Genomic DNA, 22,934 nt, shown 5'->3' on the forward strand with positions numbered 1-22,934 from the left:
TCTCTTAGGTATCACTCTTTACCCTTGCAAAATATGCTTTTCTTACCAAATAATGTTTTTCATCTCTACAAACAGCTTTTTCTAGACATAAAGGTGGTTTTCATCACCAAAAGAAATCGATTTCTCTTCAAAATTAGCGTTTGTAGCCAAATATGACACATTGTTTCCAGAATAACTCTTTTCATCTATAAAAGAATGACATTTCCAACAGAAATATCCATTTCTGACAGATTTTAGAAGTAGGTCACATGAATATCAATACTTATCCCAGAAATGAAAAGTACACTCTTAGGTATCACTCTTCATCCTTGCAAAACTATGGTTTTCTTCCCAAACTAATGCTTTTCATCCCTACAAATAGCAATTTCTCCCTAAATTACTGGTTTTCATCCCCAAAAGAAGACACTTTCTCTTTAAAATGATGCTTTGTAACAAATGATGACTCACTGATTCCAGAATATCTCTCTTCCCCTACAAAATAATGACATTAACATAAGAATTATCCATTTCAGACAAATTTCCGATGTATTTCACACTAATATCAAGACTTACACCAGAAAAAAATGTGTTCTCTCTTAGGTATCAATCTTGAATCTTGCAAAAAATTCATTTTCTTACCAATACAAAGCTTGTCATCATTACAAGTAGCATTTTTTACCCAAAAAAGTGGTTTTCATTCCCAATGGAAATCGTTTTCTCTACAAATGGTCCCCTGTAGCAACATATGAAACACTCTTATTGGAATACCTCTTTCCCTCTTCAAAATAAGGCCATTTCCAACAGAAATATCGATTTCTGACAAATTTTAGAAGAATGGCACACAAATATCAGTACCTATTCCAGAAATAAAAAGTTCTCTCCTAAGAATCATTCTTTATCCTTGCAAAAACATGGTTTTCTCACCAAAATTATGCTTTTTATCCTTTGAAATAGCGCTGTTTCCCAGAAATACTGGTTTTCATCCCCAGAAGAAGACATTTTCTCTACAAAATGAAGCTTTGTAGCAAAATAGGACACATTGCTTCCAGAATACCTTTTCTCTTCTACCAATTGAGGACATTACTAACAGAAACACCTTTTCTCCTCTACAAAATAAGGACATTTCCAACAGATATATCCTTTTCTGACAGATTTTAGAAAAATTTCACAGGAATATCAATACTTATACCAGAAATAAAAAGGTCTCTCTTAGGTATTACTCTTTACCCTTGCAAAAATATGCTTTTCTTACCCAAATAATGTTTTTCATCTCTACAAACAGCATTTTCTAGACATAAAGGTGGTTTTCATCACCAAAAGAAATCGATTTCTCTTCAAAATTAGCGTTTGTAGCCAAATATGACACATTGTTTCCAGAATAACTCTTTTCATCTAAAAAAGAATGACATTTCCAACAGAAATATCCATTTCTGACAGATTTTAGAAGTAGGTCACATGAATATCAATACTTATCCCAGAAATGAAAAGTACACTCTTAGGTATCACTCTTCATCCTTGCAAAACTATGGTTTTCTTCCCAAACTAATGCTTTTCATCCCTACAAATAGCAATTTCTCCCTAAATTACTGGTTTTCATCCCCAAAAGAAGACACATTCTCTTTAAAATGATGCTTTGTAACAAATGATGACTCACTGATTCCAGAATATCTCTCTTCCCCTACAAAATAATGGCATTAACATAAGAATTATCCATTTCAGACAAATTTCCGATGTATTTCACACTAATATCAAGACTTACACCAGAAAAAAATGTGTTCTCTCTTAGGTATCAATCTTGAATCTTGCAAAAAATTCATTTTCTTAGCAATACAAAGCTTACCATCATTACAAGTAGCATTTTCTACCCAAAAAAGTGGTTTTCATCCCCAATGGAAATCGTTTTCTCTACAAATGGTCCCCTGTAGCAACATATGAAACACTCTTATTGGAATACCTCTTTCCCTCTTCAAAATAAGGACATTTCCAACAGAAATATCGATTTCTGACAAATTTTAGAAGAATGGCACACAAATATCAGTACCTATCCCAGAAATAAAAAGTTCTCTCCTAAGAATCATTCTTTATCCTTGCAAAAACATGGTTTTCTCATCAAAATTATGCTTTTTATCCCTTTGAAATAGCGCTGTTTCCCAGAAATACTGGTTTTCATCCCCAGAAGAAGACATTTTCTCTACAAAATGAAGCTTTGTAGCAAAATAGGACACATTGCTTCCAGAATACCTTTTCTCTTCTACCAATTGAGGACATTACTAACAGAAACACCTTTTCTCCTCTACAAAATAAGGACATTTCCAACAGATATATCCTTTTCTGACAGATTTTAGAAAAATTTCACAGGAATATCAATACTTATACCAGAAATAAAAAGGTCTCTCTTAGGTATTACTCTTTACCCTTGCAAAAATAGGCTTTTCTTACCCAAATAATGTTTTTCATCTCTACAAACAGCATTTTCTAGACATAAAGGTGGTTTTCATCACCAAAAGAAATCGATTTCTCTTCAAAATTAGCGTTTGTAGCCAAATATGACACATTGTTTCCAGAATAACTCTTTTCATCTAAAAAAGAATGACATTTCCAACAGAAATATCCATTTCTGACAGATTTTAGAAGTAGGTCACATGAATATCAATACTTATCCCAGAAATGAAAAGTACACTCTTAGGTATCACTCTTCATCCTTGCAAAACTATGGTTTTCTTCCCAAACTAATGCTTTTCATCCCTACAAATAGCAATTTCTCCCTAAATTACTGGTTTTCATCCCCAAAAGAAGACACATTCTCTTTAAAATGATGCTTTGTAACAAATGATGACTCACTGATTCCAGAATATCTCTCTTCCCCTACAAAATAATGGCATTAACATAAGAATTATCCATTTCAGACAAATTTCCGATGTATTTCACACTAATATCAAGACTTACACAAGAAAAAAATGTGTTCTCTCTTAGGTATCACTCTTGAATCTTGCAAAAAATTCATTTTCTTACCAATACAAAGCTTGTCATCATTACAAGTAGCATTTTCTACCCAAAAAAGTGGTTTTCATTCCCAATGGAAATCGTTTTCTCTACAAATGGTCCCCTGTAGCAACATATGAAACACTCTTATTGGAATACCTCTTTCCCTCTTCAAAATAAGGCCATTTCCAACAGAAATATCGATTTCTGACAAATTTTAGAAGAATGGCACACAAATATCAGTACCTATTCCAGAAATAAAAAGTTCTCTCCTAAGAATCATTCTTTATCCTTGCAAAAACATGGTTTTCTCACCAAAATTATGCTTTTTATCCTTTGAAATAGCGCTGTTTCCCAGAAATACTGGTTTTCATCCCCAGAAGAAGACATTTTCTCTACAAAATGAAGCTTTGTAGCAAAATAGGACACATTGCTTCCAGAATACCTTTTCTCTTCTACCAATTGAGGACATTACTAACAGAAACACCTTTTCTCCTCTACAAAATAAGGACATTTCCAACAGATATATCCTTTTCTGACAGATTTTAGAAAAATTTCACAGGAATATCAATACTTATACCAGAAATAAAAAGGTCTCTCTTAGGTATTACTCTTTACCCTTGCAAAAATAGGCTTTTCTTACCCAAATAATGTTTTTCATCTCTACAAACAGCATTTTCTAGACATAAAGGTGGTTTTCATCACCAAAAGAAATCGATTTCTCTTCAAAATTAGCGTTTGTAGCCAAATATGACACATTGTTTCCAGAATAACTCTTTTCATCTAAAAAAGAATGACATTTCCAACAGAAATATCCATTTCTGACAGATTTTAGAAGTAGGTCACATGAATATCAATACTTATCCCAGAAATGAAAAGTACACTCTTAGGTATCACTCTTCATCCTTGCAAAACTATGGTTTTCTTCCCAAACTAATGCTTTTCATCCCTACAAATAGCAATTTCTCCCTAAATTACTGGTTTTCATCCCCAAAAGAAGACACATTCTCTTTAAAATGATGCTTTGTAACAAATGATGACTCACTGATTCCAGAATATCTCTCTTCCCCTACAAAATAATGGCATTAACATAAGAATTATCCATTTCAGACAAATTTCCGATGTATTTCACACTAATATCAAGACTTACACAAGAAAAAAATGTGTTCTCTCTTAGGTATCACTCTTGAATCTTGCAAAAAATTTATTTTCTTACCAATACAAAGCTTGTCATCATTACAAGTAGCATTTTCTACCCAAAAAAGTGGTTTTCATTCCCAATGGAAATCGTTTTCTCTACAAATGGTCCCCTGTAGCAACATATGAAACACTCTTATTGGAATACCTCTTTCCCTCTTCAAAATAAGGCCATTTCCAACAGAAATATCGATTTCTGACAAATTTTAGAAGAATGGCACACAAATATCAGTACCTATTCCAGAAATAAAAAGTTCTCTCCTAAGAATCATTCTTTATCCTTGCAAAAACATGGTTTTCTCACCAAAATTATGCTTTTTATCCTTTGAAATAGCGCTGTTTCCCAGAAATACTGGTTTTCATCCCCAGAAGAAGACATTTTCTCTACAAAATGAAGCTTTGTAGCAAAATAGGACACATTGCTTCCAGAATACCTTTTCTCTTCTACCAATTGAGGACATTACTAACAGAAACACCTTTTATCCTCTACAAAATAAGGACATTTCCAACAGATATATCCTTTTCTGACTGATTTTAGAAAAATTTCACAGGAATATCAATACTTATACCAGAAATAAAAAGGTCTCTCTTAGGTATTACTCTTTACCCTTGCAAAAATATGCTTTTCTTACCCAAATAATGTTTTTCATCTCTACAAACAGCATTTTCTAGACATAAAGGTGGTTTTCATCACCAAAAGAAATCGATTTCTCTTCAAAATTAGCGTTTGTAGCCAAATATGACACACTGTTTCCAGAATAACTCTTTTCATCTAAAAAAGAATGACATTTCCAACAGAAATATCCATTTCTGACAGATTTTAGAAGTAGGTCACATGAATATCAATACTTATCCCAGAAATGAAAAGTACACTCTTAGGTATCACTCTTCATCCTTGCAAAACTATGGTTTTCTTCCCAAACTAATGCTTTTCATCCCTACAAATAGCAATTTCTCCCTAAATTACTGGTTTTCATCCCCAAAAGAAGACACATTCTCTTTAAAATGATGCTTTGTAACAAATGATGACTCACTGATTCCAGAATATCTCTCTTCCCCTACAAAATAATGGCATTAACATAAGAATTATCCATTTCAGACAAATTTCCGATGTATTTCACACTAATATCAAGACTTACACCAGAAAAAAATGTGTTCTCTCTTAGGTATCAATCTTGAATCTTGCAAAAAATTCATTTTCTTAGCAATACAAAGCTTACCATCATTACAAGTAGCATTTTCTACCCAAAAAAGTGGTTTTCATCCCCAATGGAAATCGTTTTCTCTACAAATGGTCCCCTGTAGCAACATATGAAACACTCTTATTGGAATACCTCTTTCCCTCTTCAAAATAAGGACATTTCCAACAGAAATATCGATTTCTGACAAATTTTAGAAGAATGGCACACAAATATCAGTACCTATCCCAGAAATAAAAAGTTCTCTCCTAAGAATCATTCTTTATCCTTGCAAAAACATGGTTTTCTCACCAAAATTATGCTTTTTATCCCTTTGAAATAGCTCTGTTTCCCAGAAATACTGGTTTTCATCCCCAGAAGAAGACATTTTCTCTACAAAATGAAGCTTTGTAGCAAAATAGGACACATTGCTTCCAGAATACCTTTTCTCTTCTACCAATTGAGGACATTACTAACAGAAACACCTTTTCTCCTCTACAAAATAAGGACATTTCCAACAGATATATCCTTTTCTGACAGATTTTAGAAAAATTTCACAGGAATATCAATACTTATACCAGAAATAAAAAGGTCTCTCTTAGGTATTACTCTTTACCCTTGCAAAAATAGGCTTTTCTTACCCAAATAATGTTTTTCATCTCTACAAACAGCATTTTCTAGACATAAAGGTGGTTTTCATCAGCAAAAGAAATCGATTTCTCTTCAAAATTAGCGTTTGTAGCCAAATATGACACACTGTTTCCAGAATAACTCTTTTCATCTAAAAAAGAATGACATTTCCAACAGAAATATCCATTTCTGACAGATTTTAGAAGTAGGTCACATGAATATCAATACTTATCCCAGAAATGAAAAGTACACTCTTAGGTATCACTCTTCATCCTTGCAAAACTATGGTTTTCTTCCCAAACTAATGCTTTTCATCCCTACAAATAGCAATTTCTCCCTAAATTACTGGTTTTCATCCCCTAAAGAAGACACATTCTCTTTAAAATGATGCTTTGTAACAAATGATGACTCACTGATTCCAGAATATCTGTCTTCCCCTACAAAATAACGACATTAGCATAAGAATTATCCATTTCAGACAAATTTCCGATGTATTTCACACTAATATCAAGACTTACACCAGAAAAAAATGTGTTCTGTCTTAGGTATCACTCTTGAATCTTGCAAAAAATTCATTTTCTTACCAATACAAAGCTTGTCATCATTACAAGTAGCAATTTCTACCCAAAAAAGTGGTTTTCATCCCCAATAGAAATTGTTTTCTCTACAAATGGTCCCCTGTAGCAACATATGAAACACTGTTATTGGAATACCTCTTTCCCTCTTCAAGATAAGGACATTTCCAACAGATATATCCTTTTCTGGCAGATTGTAGAAAAATTTCACAGGAATATCAATACTTATACCAGAAATAAAAAGGTCTCTCTTAGGTATCACTCTTTACCCTTGCAAAAATATGCTTTTCTTACCCAAATAATGTTTTTCATCTCTACAAACAGCATTTTCTAGACATAAAGGTGGTTTTCATCACCAAAAGAAATCGATTTCTCTTCAAAATTAGCGTTTGTAGCCAAATATGACACATTGTTTCCAGAATAACTCTTTTCATCTATAAAAGAATGACATTTCCAACAGAAATATCCATTTCTGACAGATTTTAGAAGTAGGTCACGTGAATATCAATACTTCTCCCAGAAATGAAAAGTACACTCTTAGGTATCACTCTTCATCCTTGCAAAACTATGGTTTTCTTCCCAAACTAATGCTTTTCATCCCTACAAATAGCAATTTCTCCCTAAATTACTGGTTTTCATCCCCAAAAGAAGACACATTCTCTTTAAAATGATGCTTTGTAACAAATGATGACTCACTGATTCCAGAATATCTCTCTTCCCCTACAAAATAATGACATTAGCATAAGAATTATCCATTTCAGACAAATTTCCTATGTATTTCACACTAATATCAAGTCTTACAGAAGAAAAAAATGTGTTCTCTCTTAGGTATTACTCTTGAATCTTCCAAAAAATTCATTTTCTTACCAATACAAAGCTTGTCATCATTACAAGTAGCATTTTCTACCCAAAAAAGTGGTTTTCATCCCCAATAGAAATCGTTTTCTCTACAAATGGTCCCCTGTAGCAACATATGAAACACTCTTATTGGAATACCTCTTTCCCTCTTCAAAATAAGGCCATTTCCAACAGAAATATCGATTTCTGACAAATTTTAGAAGAATGGCACACAAATATCAGTACCTATCCCAGAAATAAAAAGTTCTCTCCTAAGAATCATTCTTTATCCTTGCAAAAACATGGTTTTCTCACCAAAATTATGCTTTTTATCCCTTTAAAACAGCACTGTTTCCCAGAAATACTGGTTTTCATCCCCAGAAGAAGACATTTTCTCTACAAAATGAAGCTTTGTAGCAAAATAGGACACATTGCTTCCAGAATACCTTTTCTCTTCTACCAATTGAGGACATTACTAACAGAAACACCTTTTCTCCTCTACAAAATAAGGACATTTCCAACAGATATATCCTTTTCTGACAGATTCTAGAAAAATTTCACAGGAATATCAATACTTATACCAGAAATAAAAAGGTCTCTCTTAGGTATCACTCTTTACCCTTGCAAAAATAGGCTTTTCTTACCCAAATAATGTTTTTCATCTCTACAAACAGCATTTTCTAGACATAAAGGTGGTTTTCATCACCAAAAGAAATCGATTTCTCTTCAAAATCAGCGTTTGTAGCCAAGTATTGCACATTGTTTCCAGAATAACTCTTTTCATCTAAAAAAGAATGACATTTCCAACAGAAATATCCATTTCTGACAGATTTTAGAAGTAGGTCACATGAATATCAATACCTATCTTAGAAATGAAAAGTACACTGTTAGGTATCACTCTTCATCCTTGCAAAACTATGGTTTTCTTCCCAAACTAATGCTTTTCATCCCTACAAATAGCAATTTCTTCCTAAATTACTGGTTTTCATCCCCAAAAGAAGACACATTCTCTTTAAAATGATGCTTTGTAACAAATTATGACTCACTGATTCCAGAATATCTGTCTTCCCCTACAAAATAACGACATTAACATAAGAATTATCCATTTCAGACAAATTTCCGATGTATTTCACACTAATATCAAGACTTACACCAGAAAAAAATGTGTTCTGTCTTAGGTATCACTCTTGAATCTTGCAAAAAATTCATTTTCTTAGCAATACAAAGCTCGCCATCATTACAAGTAGCATTTTCTACCCAAAAAAGTGGTTTTCATCCCCAATAGAAATCGTTTTCTCTACAAATGGTCCCCTGTAGCAACATATGAAACACTCTTATTGGAATACCTCTTTCCCTCTTCAAAATAAGGACATTTCCAACAGAAATATCGATTTCTGACAAATTTTAGAAGAATGGCACACAAATATCAGTACCTATCCCAGAAATAAAAAGTTCTCTCCTAAGAATCATTCTTTATCCTTGCAAAAACATGGTTTTCTCACCAAAATTATGCTTTTTATCCCTTTAAAACAGCGCTGTTTCCCAGAAATACTGGTTTTCATCCCCAGAAGAAGACATTTTCTCTACAAAATGAAGCTTTGTAGCAAAATAGGACACATTGCTTCCAGAATACCTTTTCTCTTCTACCAATTGAGGACATTACTAACAGAAACACCTTTTCTCCTCTACAAAATAAGGACATTTCCAACAGATATATCCTTTTCTGACAGATTTTAGAAAAATTTCACAGGAATATCAATACTTATACCAGAAATAAAAAGGTCTCTCTTAGGTATCACTCTTTACCCTTGCAAAAATAGGCTTTTCTTACCAAAATAATGTTTTTCATCTCTACAAACAGCATTTTCTAGACATAAAGGTGGTTTTCATCACCAAAAGAAATCGATTTCTCTTCAAAATTAGCATTTGTAGCCAAATATGACACACTGTTTCCAGAATAACTCTTTTCATCTAAAAAAGAATGACATTTCCAACAGAAATATCCATTTCTGACAGATTTTAGAAGTAGGTCACATGAATATCAATACTTATCCCAGAAATGAAAAGTACACTGTTAGGTATCACTCTTCATCCTTGCAAAACTATTGTTTTCTTCCCAAACTAATGCTTTTCATCCCTACAAATAGCAATTTCTCCCTAAATTACTGGTTTTCAACCCCAAAAGAAGACACATTCTCTTTAAAATGATGCTTTGTAACAAATGATGACTCACTGATTCCAGAATATCTCTCTTCCCCTAAAAAATAATGACATTAAAATAAGAATTATCCATTTAAGAAAAATTTCCCATGTATTTCACACTAATATCAAGACTTACACCAGAAAAAAATGTGTTCTCTCTTAGGTATCACTCTTGAATCTTGCAAAAACTTCATTTTCTTACCAATACAAAGCTTGTCATCATTACAAGTAGCAATTTCTACCCAAAAAAGTGGTTTTCATGCCCAATAGAAATTGTTTTCTCTACAAATGGTCCCCTGTAGCAACATATGAAACACTGTTATTGGAATACCTCTTTCCCTCTTCAAGATAAGGACATTTCCAAAAGATATATACTTTTCTGGCAGATTGTAGAAAAATTTCACAGGAATATCAATACTTATACCAGAAATAAAAAGGTCTCTCTTAGGTATCACTCTTTACCCTTGCAAAAATATGCTTTTCTTACCCAAATAATGTTTTTCATCTCTACAAACAGCATTTTCTAGACATAAATGTGGTTTTCATCACCAAAAGAAATCGATTTCTCTTCAAAATTAGCGTTTGTAGCCAAATATGACACATTGTTTCCAGAATAACTCTTTTCATCTATAGAAGAATGACATTTCCAACAGAAATATCCATTTCTGACAGATTTTAGAAGTAGGTCACGTGAATATCAATACTTATCTTAGAAATGAAAAGTACACTCTTAGGTATCACTCTTCATCCTTGCAAAACTATGGTTTTCTTCCCAAACTAATGCTTTTCATCCCTACAAATAGCAATTTCTCCCTAAATTACTGGTTTTCAACCCCAAAAGAAGACACATTCTCTTTAAAATGATGCTTTGTAACAAATGATGACTCACTGATTCCAGAATATCTCTCTTCCCCTAAAAAATAATGACATTAAAATAAGAATTATCCATTTAAGAAAAATTTCCCATGTATTTCACACTAATATCAAGACTTACACCAGAAAAAAATGTGTTCTCTCTTAGGTATCACTCTTGAATCTTGCAAAAACTTCATTTTCTTACCAATACAAAGCTTGTCATCATTACAAGTAGCAATTTCTACCCAAAAAAGTGGTTTTCATCCCCAATAGAAATTGTTTTCTCTACAAATGGTCCCCTGTAGCAACATATGAAACACTGTTATTGGAATACCTCTTTCCCTCTTCAAGATAAGGACATTTCCAAAAGATATATACTTTTCTGGCAGATTGTAGAAAAATTTCACAGGAATATCAATACTTATACCAGAAATAAAAAGGTCTCTCTTAGGTATCACTCTTTACCCTTGCAAAAATATGCTTTTCTTACCCAAATAATGTTTTTCATCTCTACAAACAGCATTTTCTAGACATAAATGTGGTTTTCATCACCAAAAGAAATCGATATCTCTTCAAAATTAGCGTTTGTAGCCAAATATGACACATTGTTTCCAGAATAACTCTTTTCATCTATAAAAGAATGACATTTCCAACAGAAATATCCATTTCTGACAGATTTTAGAAGTAGGACACGTGAATATCAATACTTATCTTAGAAATGAAAAGTACACTCTTAGGTATCACTCTTCATCCTTGCAAAACTATGGTTTTCTTCCCAAACTAATGCTTTTCATCCCTACAAATAGCAATTTCTCCCTAAATTACTGGTTTTCATCCCCAAAAGAAGACACATTCTCTTTAAAATGATGCTTTGTAACAAATGATGACTCACTGATTCCAGAATATCTCTCTTCCCCTACAAAATAATGACATTAGCATAAGAATTATCCATTTCAGACAAATTTCCTATGTATTTCACACTAATATCAAGTCTTACAGAAGAAAAAAATGTGTTCTCTCTTAGGTATTACTCTTGAATCTTGCAAAAAATTCATTTTCTTACCAAGACAAAGCTTGTCATCATTACAAGTAGCATTTTCTACCCAAAAAAGTGGTTTTCATCCCCAATAGAAATCGTTTTCTCTACAAATGGTCCCCTGTAGCAACATATGAAACACTCTTATTGGAATACCTCTTTCCCTCTTCAAAATAAGGCCATTTCCAACAGAAATATCGATTTCTGACAAATTTTAGAAGAATGGCACACAAATATCAGTACCTATCCCAGAAATAAAAAGTTCTCTCCTAAGAATCATTCTTTATCCTTGCAAAAACATGGTTTTCTCACCAAAATTATGCTTTTTATCCCTTTAAAACAGCACTGTTTCCCAGAAATACTGGTTTTCATCCCCAGAAGAAGACATTTTCTCTACAAAATGAAGCTTTGTAGCAAAATAGGACACATTGCTTCCAGAATACCTTTTCTCTTCTACCAATTGAGGACATTACTAACAGAAACACCTTTTCTCCTCTACAAAATAAGGACATTTCCAACAGATATATCCTTTTCTGACAGATTCTAGAAAAATTTCACAGGAATATCAATACTTATACCAGAAATAAAAAGGTCTCTCTTAGGTATCACTCTTTACCCTTGCAAAAATAGGCTTTTCTTACCCAAATAATGTTTTTCATCTCTACAAACAGCATTTTCTAGACATAAAGGTGGTTTTCATCACCAAAAGAAATCGATTTCTCTTCAAAATCAGCGTTTGTAGCCAAGTATTGCACATTGTTTCCAGAATAACTCTTTTCATCTAAACAAGAATGACATTTCCAACAGAAATATCCATTTCTGACAGATTTTAGAAGTAGGTCACATGAATATCAATACCTATCTTAGAAATGAAAAGTACACTGTTAGGTATCACTCTTCATCCTTGCAAAACTATGGTTTTCTTCCCAAACTAATGCTTTTCATCCCTACAAATAGCAATTTCTCCCTAAATTACTGGTTTTCATCCCCAAAAGAAGACACATTCTCTTTAAAATGATGCTTTGTAACAAATGATGACTCACTGATTCCAGAATATCTGTCTTCCCCTACAAAATAACGACATTAACATAAGAATTATCCATTTCAGACAAATTTCCGATGTATTTCACACTAATATCAAGACTTACACCAGAAAAAAATGTGTTCTGTCTTAGGTATCACTCTTGAATCTTGCAAAAAATTCATTTTCTTAGCAATACAAAGCTCGCCATCATTACAAGTAGCATTTTCTACCCAAAAAAGTGGTTTTCATCCCCAATAGAAATCGTTTTCTCTACAAATGGTCCCCTGCAGCAACATATGAAACACTCTTATTGGAATACCTCTTTCCCTCTTCAAAATAAGGACATTTCCAACAGAAATATCGATTTCTGACAAATTTTAGAAGAATGGCACACAAATATCAGTACCTATCCCAGAAATAAAAAGTTCTCTCCTAAGAATCATTCTTTATCCTTGCAAAAACATGGTTTTCTCACCAAAATTATGCTTTTTATCCCTTTAAAACAGCGCTGTTTCCCAGAAATACTGGTTTTCATCCCCAGAAGAAGACATTTTCTCTACAAAATGAAGCTTTGTAGCAAAATAGGACACATTGCTTCCAGAATACCTTTTCTCTTCTACCAATTGAGGACATTACTAACAGAAACACCTTTTCTCCTCTACAAAATAAGGACATTTCCAACAGATATATCCTTTTCTGACAGATTTTAGAAAAATTTCACAGGAATATCAATACTTATACCAGAAATAAAAAGGTCTCTCTTAGGTATCACTCTTTACCCTTGCAAAAATAGGCTTTTCTTACCAAAATAATGTTTTTCATCTCTACAAACAGCATTTTCTAGACATAAAGGTGGTTTTCATCACCAAAAGAAATCGATTTCTCTTCAAAATTAGCATTTGTAGCCAAATATGACACACTGTTTCCAGAATAACTCTTTTCATCTAAAAAAGAATGACATTTCCAACAGAAATATCCATTTCTGACAGATTTTAGAAGTAGGTCACATGAATATCAATACTTATCCCAGAAATGAAAAGTACACTGTTAGGTATCACTCTTCATCCTTGCAAAACTATTGTTTTCTTCCCAAACTAATGCTTTTCATCCCTACAAATAGCAATTTCTCCCTAAATTACTGGTTTTCAACCCCAAAAGAAGACACATTCTCTTTAAAATGATGCTTTGTAACAAATGATGACTCACTGATTCCAGAATATCTCTCTTCCCCTAAAAAATAATGACATTAAAATAAGAATTATCCATTTAAGAAAAATTTCCCATGTATTTCACACTAATATCAAGACTTACACCAGAAAAAAATGTGTTCTCTCTTAGGTATCACTCTTGAATCTTGCAAAAACTTCATTTTCTTACCAATACAAAGCTTGTCATCATTACAAGTAGCAATTTCTACCCAAAAAAGTGGTTTTCATCCCCAATAGAAATTGTTTTCTCTACAAATGGTCCCCTGTAGCAACATATGAAACACTGTTATTGGAATACCTCTTTCCCTCTTCAAGATAAGGACATTTCCAAAAGATATATACTTTTCTGGCAGATTGTAGAAAAATTTCACAGGAATATCAATACTTATACCAGAAATAAAAAGGTCTCTCTTAGGTATCACTCTTTACCCTTGCAAAAATATGCTTTTCTTACCCAAATAATGTTTTTCATCTCTACAAACAGCATTTTCTAGACATAAATGTGGTTTTCATCACCAAAAGAAATCGATTTCTCTTCAAAATTAGCGTTTGTAGCCAAATATGACACATTGTTTCCAGAATAACTCTTTTCATCTATAAAAGAATGACATTTCCAACAGAAATATCCATTTCTGACAGATTTTAGAAGTAGGTCACGTGAATATCAATACTTATCTTAGAAATGAAAAGTACACTCTTAGGTATCACTCTTCATCCTTGCAAAACTATGGTTTTCTTCCCAAACTAATGCTTTTCATCCCTACAAATAGCAATTTCTCCCTAAATTACTGGTTTTCATCCCCAAAAGAAGACACATTCTCTTTAAAATGATGCTTTGTAACAAATGATGACTCACTGATTCCAGAATATCTCTCTTCCCCTACAAAATAATGACATTAGCATAAGAATTATCCATTTCAGACAAATTTCCTATGTATTTCACACTAATATCAAGTCTTACAGAAGAAAAAAATGTGTTCTCTCTTAGGTATTACTCTTGAATCTTGCAAAAAATTCATTTTCTTACCAATACAAAGCTTGTCATCATTACAAGTAGCATTTTCTACCCAAAAAAGTGGTTTTCATCCCCAATAGAAATCGTTTTCTCTACAAATGGTCCCCTGTAGCAACATATGAAACACTCTTATTGGAATACCTCTTTCCCTCTTCAAAATAAGGACATTTCCAACAGAAATATCGATTTCTGACAAATTTTAGAAGAATGGCACACAAATATCAGTACCTATCCCAGAAATAAAAAGTTCTCTCCTAAGAATCATTCTTTATCCTTGCAAAAACATGGTTTTCTCACCAAAATTATGCTTTTTATCCCTTTAAAACAGCACTGTTTCCCAGAAATACTGGTTTTCATCCCCAGAAGAAGACATTTTCTCTACAAAATGAAGCTTTGTAGCAAAATAGGACACATTGCTTCCAGAATACCTTTTCTCTTCTACCAATTGAGGACATTACTAACAGAAACACCTTTTCTCCTCTACAAAATAAGGACATTTCCAACAGATATATCCTTTTCTGACAGATTTTAGAAAAATTTCACAGGAATATCAATACTTATACCAGAAATAAAAAGGTCTCTCTTAGGTATCACTCTTTACCCTTGCAAAAATATGCTTTTCTTACCCAAATAATGTTTTTCATCTCTTCAAACAGCATTTTCTAGACATAAAGGTGGTTTTCATCACCAAAAGAAATCGATTTCTCTTCAAAATCAGCGTTTGTAGCCAAGTATTGCACATTGTTTCCAGAATAACTCTTTTCATCTAAACAAGAATGACATTTCCAACAGAAATATCCATTTCTGACAGATTTTAGAAGTAGGTCACATGAATATCAATACCTATCTTAGAAATGAAAAGTACACTGTTAGGTATCACTCTTCATCCTTGCAAAACTATGGTTTTCTTCACAAACTAATGCTTTTCATCCCTACAAATAGCAATTTCTCCCTAAATTACTGGTTTTCATCCCCAAAAGAAGACACATTCTCTTTAAAATGATGCTTTGTAACAAATGATGACTCACTGATTCCAGAATATCTGTCTTCCCCTACAAAATAACGACATTAACATAAGAATTATCCATTTCAGACAAATTTCCGATGTATTTCACACTAATATCAAGACTTACACCAGAAAAAAATGTGTTCTGTCTTAGGTATCACTCTTGAATCTTGCAAAAAATTCATTTTCTTAGCAATACAAAGCTCGCCATCATTACAAGTAGCATTTTCTACCCAAAAAAGTGGTTTTCATCCCCAATAGAAATCGTTTTCTCTACAAATGGTCCCCTGTAGCAACATATGAAACACTCTTATTGGAATACCTCTTTCCCTCTTCAAAATAAGGACATTTCCAACAGAAATATCGATTTCTGACAAATTTTAGAAGAATGGCACACAAATATCAGTACCTATCCCAGAAATAAAAAGTTCTCTCCTAAGAATCATTCTTTATCCTTGCAAAAACATGGTTTTCTCACCAAAATTATGCTTTTTATCCCTTTAAAACAGCGCTGTTTCCCAGAAATACTGGTTTTCATCCCCAGAAGAAGACATTTTCTCTACAAAATGAAGCTTTGTAGCAAAATAGGACACATTGCTTCCAGAATACCTTTTCTCTTCTACCAATTGAGGACATTACTAACAGAAACACCTTTTCTCCTCTACAAAATAAGGACATTTCCAACAGATATATCCTTTTCTGACAGATTTTAGAAAAATTTCACAGGAATATCAATACTTATACCAGAAATAAAAAGGTCTCTCTTAGGTATCACTCTTTACCCTTGCAAAAATAGGCTTTTCTTACCAAAATAATGTTTTTCATCTCTACAAACAGCATTTTCTAGACATAAAGGTGGTTTTCATCACCAAAAGAAATCGATTTCTCTTCAAAATTAGCATTTGTAGCCAAATATGACACACTGTTTCCAGAATAACTCTTTTCATCTAAAAAAGAATGACATTTCCAACAGAAATATCCATTTCTGACAGATTTTAGAAGTAGGTCACATGAATATCAATACTTATCCCAGAAATGAAAAGTACACTGTTAGGTATCACTCTTCATCCTTGCAAAACTATTGTTTTCTTCCCAAACTAATGCTTTTCATCCCTACAAATAGCAATTTCTCCCTAAATTACTGGTTTTCAACCCCAAAAGAAGACACATTCTCTTTAAAATGATGCTTTGTAACAAATGATGACTCACTGATTCCAGAATATCTCTCTTCCCCTAAAAAATAATGACATTAAAATAAGAATTATCCATTTAAGAAAAATTTCCCATGTATTTCACACTAATATCAAGACTTACACCACAAAAAAATGTGTTCTCTCTTAGGTATCACTCTTGAATCTTGCAAAAACTTCATTTTCTTACCAATACAAAGCTTGTCATCATTACAAGTAGCAATTTCTACCCAAAAAAGTGGTTTTCATCCCCAATAGAAATTGTTTTCTCTACAAATGGTCCCCTGTAGCAACATATGAAACACTGTTATTGGAATACCTCTTTCCCTCTTCAAGATAAGGACATTTCCAAAAGATATATACTTTTCTGGCAGATTGTAGAAAAATTTCACAGGAATATCAATACTTATACCAGAAATAAAAAGGTCTCTCTTAGGTATCACTCTTTACCCTTGCAAAAATATGCTTTTCTTACCCAAATAATGTTTTTCATCTCTACAAACAGCATTTTCTAGACATAAAGGTGGTTTTCATCAGCAAAAGAAATCGATTTCTCTTCAAAATTAGCGTTTGTAGCCAAATATGACACATTGTTTCCAGAATAACTCTTTTCATCTATAAAAGAATGACATTTCCAACAGAAATATCCATTTCTGACAGATTTTAGAAGTAGGTCACGTGAATATCAATACTTATCTTAGAAATGAAAAGTACACTCTTAGGTATCACTCTTCATCCTTGCAAAACTATGGTTTTCTTCCCAAACTAATGCTTTTCATCCCTACAAATAGCAATTTCTCCCTAAATTACTGGTTTTCAACCCCAAAAGAAGACACATTCTCTTTAAAATGATGCTTTGTAACAAATGATGACTCACTGATTCCAGAATATCTCTCTTCCCCTAAAAAATAATGACATTAAAATAAGAATTATCCATTTAAGAAAAATTTCCCATGTATTTCACACTAATATCAAGACTTACACCAGAAAAAAATGTGTTCTCTCTTAGGTATCACTCTTGAATCTTGCAAAAACTTCATTTTCTTACCAATACAAAGCTTGTCATCATTACAAGTAGCAATTTCTACCCAAAAAAGTGGTTTTCATCCCCAATAGAAATTGTTTTCTCTACAAATGGTCCCCTGTAGCAACATATGAAACACTGTTATTGGAATACCTCTTTCCCTCTTCAAGATAAGGACATTTCCAAAAGATATATACTTTTCTGGCAGATTGTAGAAAAATTTCACAGGAATATCAATACTTATACCAGAAATAAAAAGGTCTCTCTTAGGTATCACTCTTTACCCTTGCAAAAATATGCTTTTCTTACCCAAATAATGTTTTTCATCTCTACAAACAGCATTTTCTAGACATAAATGTGGTTTTCATCACCAAAAGAAATCGATTTCTCTTCAAAATTAGCGTTTGTAGCCAAATATGACACATTGTTTCCAGAATAACTCTTTTCATCTATAAAAGAATGACATTTCCAACAGAAATATCCATTTCTGAGAGATTTTAGAAGTAGGTCACGTGAATATCAATACTTATCTTAGAAATGAAAAGTACACTCTTAGGTATCACTCTTCATCCTTGCAAAACTATGGTTTTCTTCCCAAACTAATGCTTTTCATCCCTACAAATAGCAATTTCTCCCTAAATTACTGGTTTTCATCCCCAAAAGAAGACACATTCTCTTTAAAATGATGCTTTGTAACAAATGATGACTCACTGATTCCAGAATATCTCTCTTCCCCTACAAAATAATGACATTAGCATAAGAATTATCCATTTCAGACAAATTTCCTATGTATTTCACACTAATATCAAGTCTTACAGAAGAAAAAAATGTGTTCTCTCTTAGGTATTACTCTTGAATCTTGCAAAAAATTCATTTTCTTACCAATACAAAGCTTGTCATCATTACAAGTAGCATTTTCTACCCAAAAAAGTGGTTTTCATCCCCAATAGAAATCGTTTTCTCTACAAATGGTCCCCTGTAGCAACATATGAAACACTCTTATTGGAATACCTCTTTCCCTCTTCAAAATAAGGCCATTTCCAACAGAAATATCGATTTCTGACAAATTTTAGAAGAATGGCACACAAATATCAGTACCTATCCCAGAAATAAAAAGTTCTCTCCTAAGAATCATTCTTTATCCTTGCAAAAACATGGTTTTCTCACCAAAATTATGCTTTTTATCCCTTTAAAACAGCACTGTTTCCCAGAAATACTGGTTTTCATCCCCAGAAGAAGACATTTTCTCTACAAAATGAAGCTTTGTAGCAAAATAGGACACATTGCTTCCAGAATACCTTTTCTCTTCTACCAATTGAGGACATTACTAACAGAAACACCTTTTCTCCTCTACAAAATAAGGACATTTCCAACAGATATATCCTTTTCTGACAGATTCTAGAAAAATTTCACAGGAATATCAATACTTATACCAGAAATAAAAAGGTCTCTCTTAGGTATCACTCTTTACCCTTGCAAAAATAGGCTTTTCTTACCCAAATAATGTTTTTAATCTCTACAAACAGCATTTTCTAGACATAAAGGTGGTTTTCATCACCAAAAGAAATCGATTTCTCTTCAAAATCAGCGTTTGTAGCCAAGTATTGCACATTGTTTCCAGAATAACTCTTTTCATCTAAACAAGAATGACATTTCCAACAGAAATATCCATTTCTGACAGATTTTAGAAGTAGGTCACATGAATATCAATACCTATCTTAGAAATGAAAAGTACACTGTTAGGTATCACTCTTCATCCTTGCAAAACTATGGTTTTCTTCCCAAACTAATGCTTTTCATCCCTACAAATAGCAATTTCTCCCTAAATTACTGGTTTTCATCCCCAAAAGAAGACACATTCTCTTTAAAATGATGCTTTGTAACAAATTATGACTCACTGATTCCAGAATATCTGTCTTCCCCTACAAAATAACGACATTAACATAAGAATTATCCATTTCAGACAAATTTCCGATGTATTTCACACTAATATCAAGACTTACACCAGAAAAAAATGTGCTCTGTCTTAGGTATCACTCTTGAATCTTGCAAAAAATTCATTTTCTTAGCAATACAAAGCTCGCCATCATTACAAGTAGCATTTTCTACCCAAAAAAGTGGTTTTCATCCCCAATAGAAATCGTTTTCTCTACAAATGGTCCCCTGTAGCAACATATGAAACACTCTTATTGGAATACCTCTTTCCCTCTTAAAAATAAGGCCATTTCCAACAGAAATATCGATTTCTGACAAATTTTAGAAGAATGGCACACAAATATCAGTACCTATCCCAGAAATAAAAAGTTCTCTCCTAAGAATCATTCTTTATCCTTGCAAAAACATGGTTTTCTCACCAAAATTATGCTTTTTATCCCTTTAAAACAGCACTGTTTCCCAGAAATACTGGTTTTCATCCCCAGAAGAAGACATTTTCTCTACAAAATGAAGCTTTGTAGCAAAATAGGACACATTGCTTCCAGAATACCTTTTCTCTTCTACCAATTGAGGACATTACTAACAGAAACACCTTTTCTCCTCTACAAAATAAGGACATTTCCAACAGATATATCCTTTTCTGACAGATTCTAGAAAAATTTCACAGGAATATCAATACTTATACCAGAAATAAAAAGGTCTCTCTTAGGTATCACTCTTTACCCTTGCAAAAATAGGCTTTTCTTACCCAAATAATGTTTTTCATCTCTACAAACAGCATTTTCTAGACATAAAGGTGGTTTTCATCACCAAAAGAAATCGATTTCTCTTCAAAATCAGCGTTTGTAGCCAAGTATTGCACATTGTTTCCAGAATAACTCTTTTCATCTAAAAAAGAATGACATTTCCAACAGAAATATCCATTTCTGACAGATTTTAGAAGTAGGTCACATGAATATCAATACTTATCCCAGAAATGAAAAGTACACTGTTAGGTATCACTCTTCATCCTTGCAAAACTATGGTTTTCTTCCCAAACTAATGCTTTTCATCCCTACAAATAGCAATTTCTCCCTAAATTACTGGTTTTCATCCCCAAAAGAAGACACATTCTCTTTAAAATGATGCTTTGTAACAAATGATGACTCACTGATTCCAGAATATCTCTCTTCCCCTACAAAATAACGACATTAACATAAGAATTATCCATTTCAGACAAATTTCCGATGTATTTCACACTAATATCAAGACTTACACCAGAAAAAAATGTGTTCTCTCTTAGGTATCACTCTTGAATCTTGCAAAAACTTCATTTTCTTACCAATACAAAGCTTGTCATCATTACAAGTAGCAATTTCTACCCAAAAAAGTGGTTTTCATCCCCAATAGAAATTGTTTTCTCTACAAATGGTCCCCTGTAGCAACATATGAAACACTGTTATTGGAATACCTCTTTCCCTCTTCAAGATAAGGACATTTCCAAAAGATATATACTTTTCTGGCAGATTGTAGAAAAATTTCACAGGAATATCAATACTTATACCAGAAATAAAAAGGTCTCTCTTAGGTATCACTCTTTACCCTTGCAAAAATATGCTTTTCTTACCCAAATAATGTTTTTCATCTCTACAAACAGCATTTTCTAGACATAAATGTGGTTTTCATCACCAAAAGAAATCGATTTCTCTTCAAAATTAGCGTTTGTAGCCAAATATGACACATTGTTTCCAGAATAACTCTTTTCATCTATAAAAGAATGACATTTCCAACAGAAATATCCATTTCTGACAGATTTTAGAAGTAGGTCACGTGAATATCAATACTTATCTTAGAAATGAAAAGTACACTCTTAGGTATCACTCTTCATCCTTGCAAAACTATGGTTTTCTTCCCAAACTAATGCTTTTCATCCCTACAAATAGCAATTTCTCCCTAAATTACTGGTTTTCATCCCCAAAAGAAGACACATTCTCTTTAAAATGATGCTTTGTAACAAATGATGACTCACTGATTCCAGAATATCTCTCTTCCCCTACAAAATAATGACATTAGCATAAGAATTATCCATTTCAGACAAATTTCCTATGTATTTCACACTAATATCAAGTCTTACAGAAGAAAAAAATGTGTTCTCTCTTAGGTATTACTCTTGAATCTTGCAAAAAATTCATTTTCTTACCAATACAAAGCTTGTCATCATTACAAGTAGCATTTTCTACCCAAAAAAGTGGTTTTCATCCCCAATAGAAATCGTTTTCTCTACAAATGGTCCCCTGTAGCAACATATGAAACACTCTTATTGGAATACCTCTTTCCCTCTTCAAAATAAGGCCATTTCCAACAGAAATATCGATTTCTGACAAATTTTAGAAGAATGGCACACAAATATCAGTACCTATCCCAGAAATAAAAAGTTCTCTCCTAAGAATCATTCTTTATCCTTGCAAAAACATGGTTTTCTCACCAAAATTATGCTTTTTATCCCTTTAAAACAGCACTGTTTCCCAGAAATACTGGTTTTCATCCCCAGAAGAAGACATTTTCTCTACAAAATGAAGCTTTGTAGCAAAATAGGACACATTGCTTCCAGAATACCTTTTCTCTTCTACCAATTGAGGACATTACTAACAGAAACACCTTTTCTCCTCTACAAAATAAGGACATTTCCAACAGATATATCCTTTTCTGACAGATTCTAGAAAAATTTCACAGGAATATCAATACTTATACCAGAAATAAAAAGGTCTCTCTTAGGTATCACTCTTTACCCTTGCAAAAATAGGCTTTTCTTACCCAAATAATGTTTTTCATCTCTACAAACAGCATTTTCTAGACATAAAGGTGGTTTTCATCACCAAAAGAAATCGATTTCTCTTCAAAATCAGCGTTTGTAGCCAAGTATTGCACATTGTTTCCAGAATAACTCTTTTCATCTAAACAAGAATGACATTTCCAACAGAAATATCCATTTCTGACAGATTTTAGAAGTAGGTCACATGAATATCAATACCTATCTTAGAAATGAAAAGTACACTGTTAGGTATCACTCTTCATCCTTGCA

This window comes from Coturnix japonica, chromosome 2, assembly GCF_054131305.1.
Source record: "Coturnix japonica strain WE chromosome 2, WE-NBRP24, whole genome shotgun sequence".
NCBI classification, from domain to species: Eukaryota; Metazoa; Chordata; class Aves; order Galliformes; family Phasianidae; genus Coturnix; species Coturnix japonica.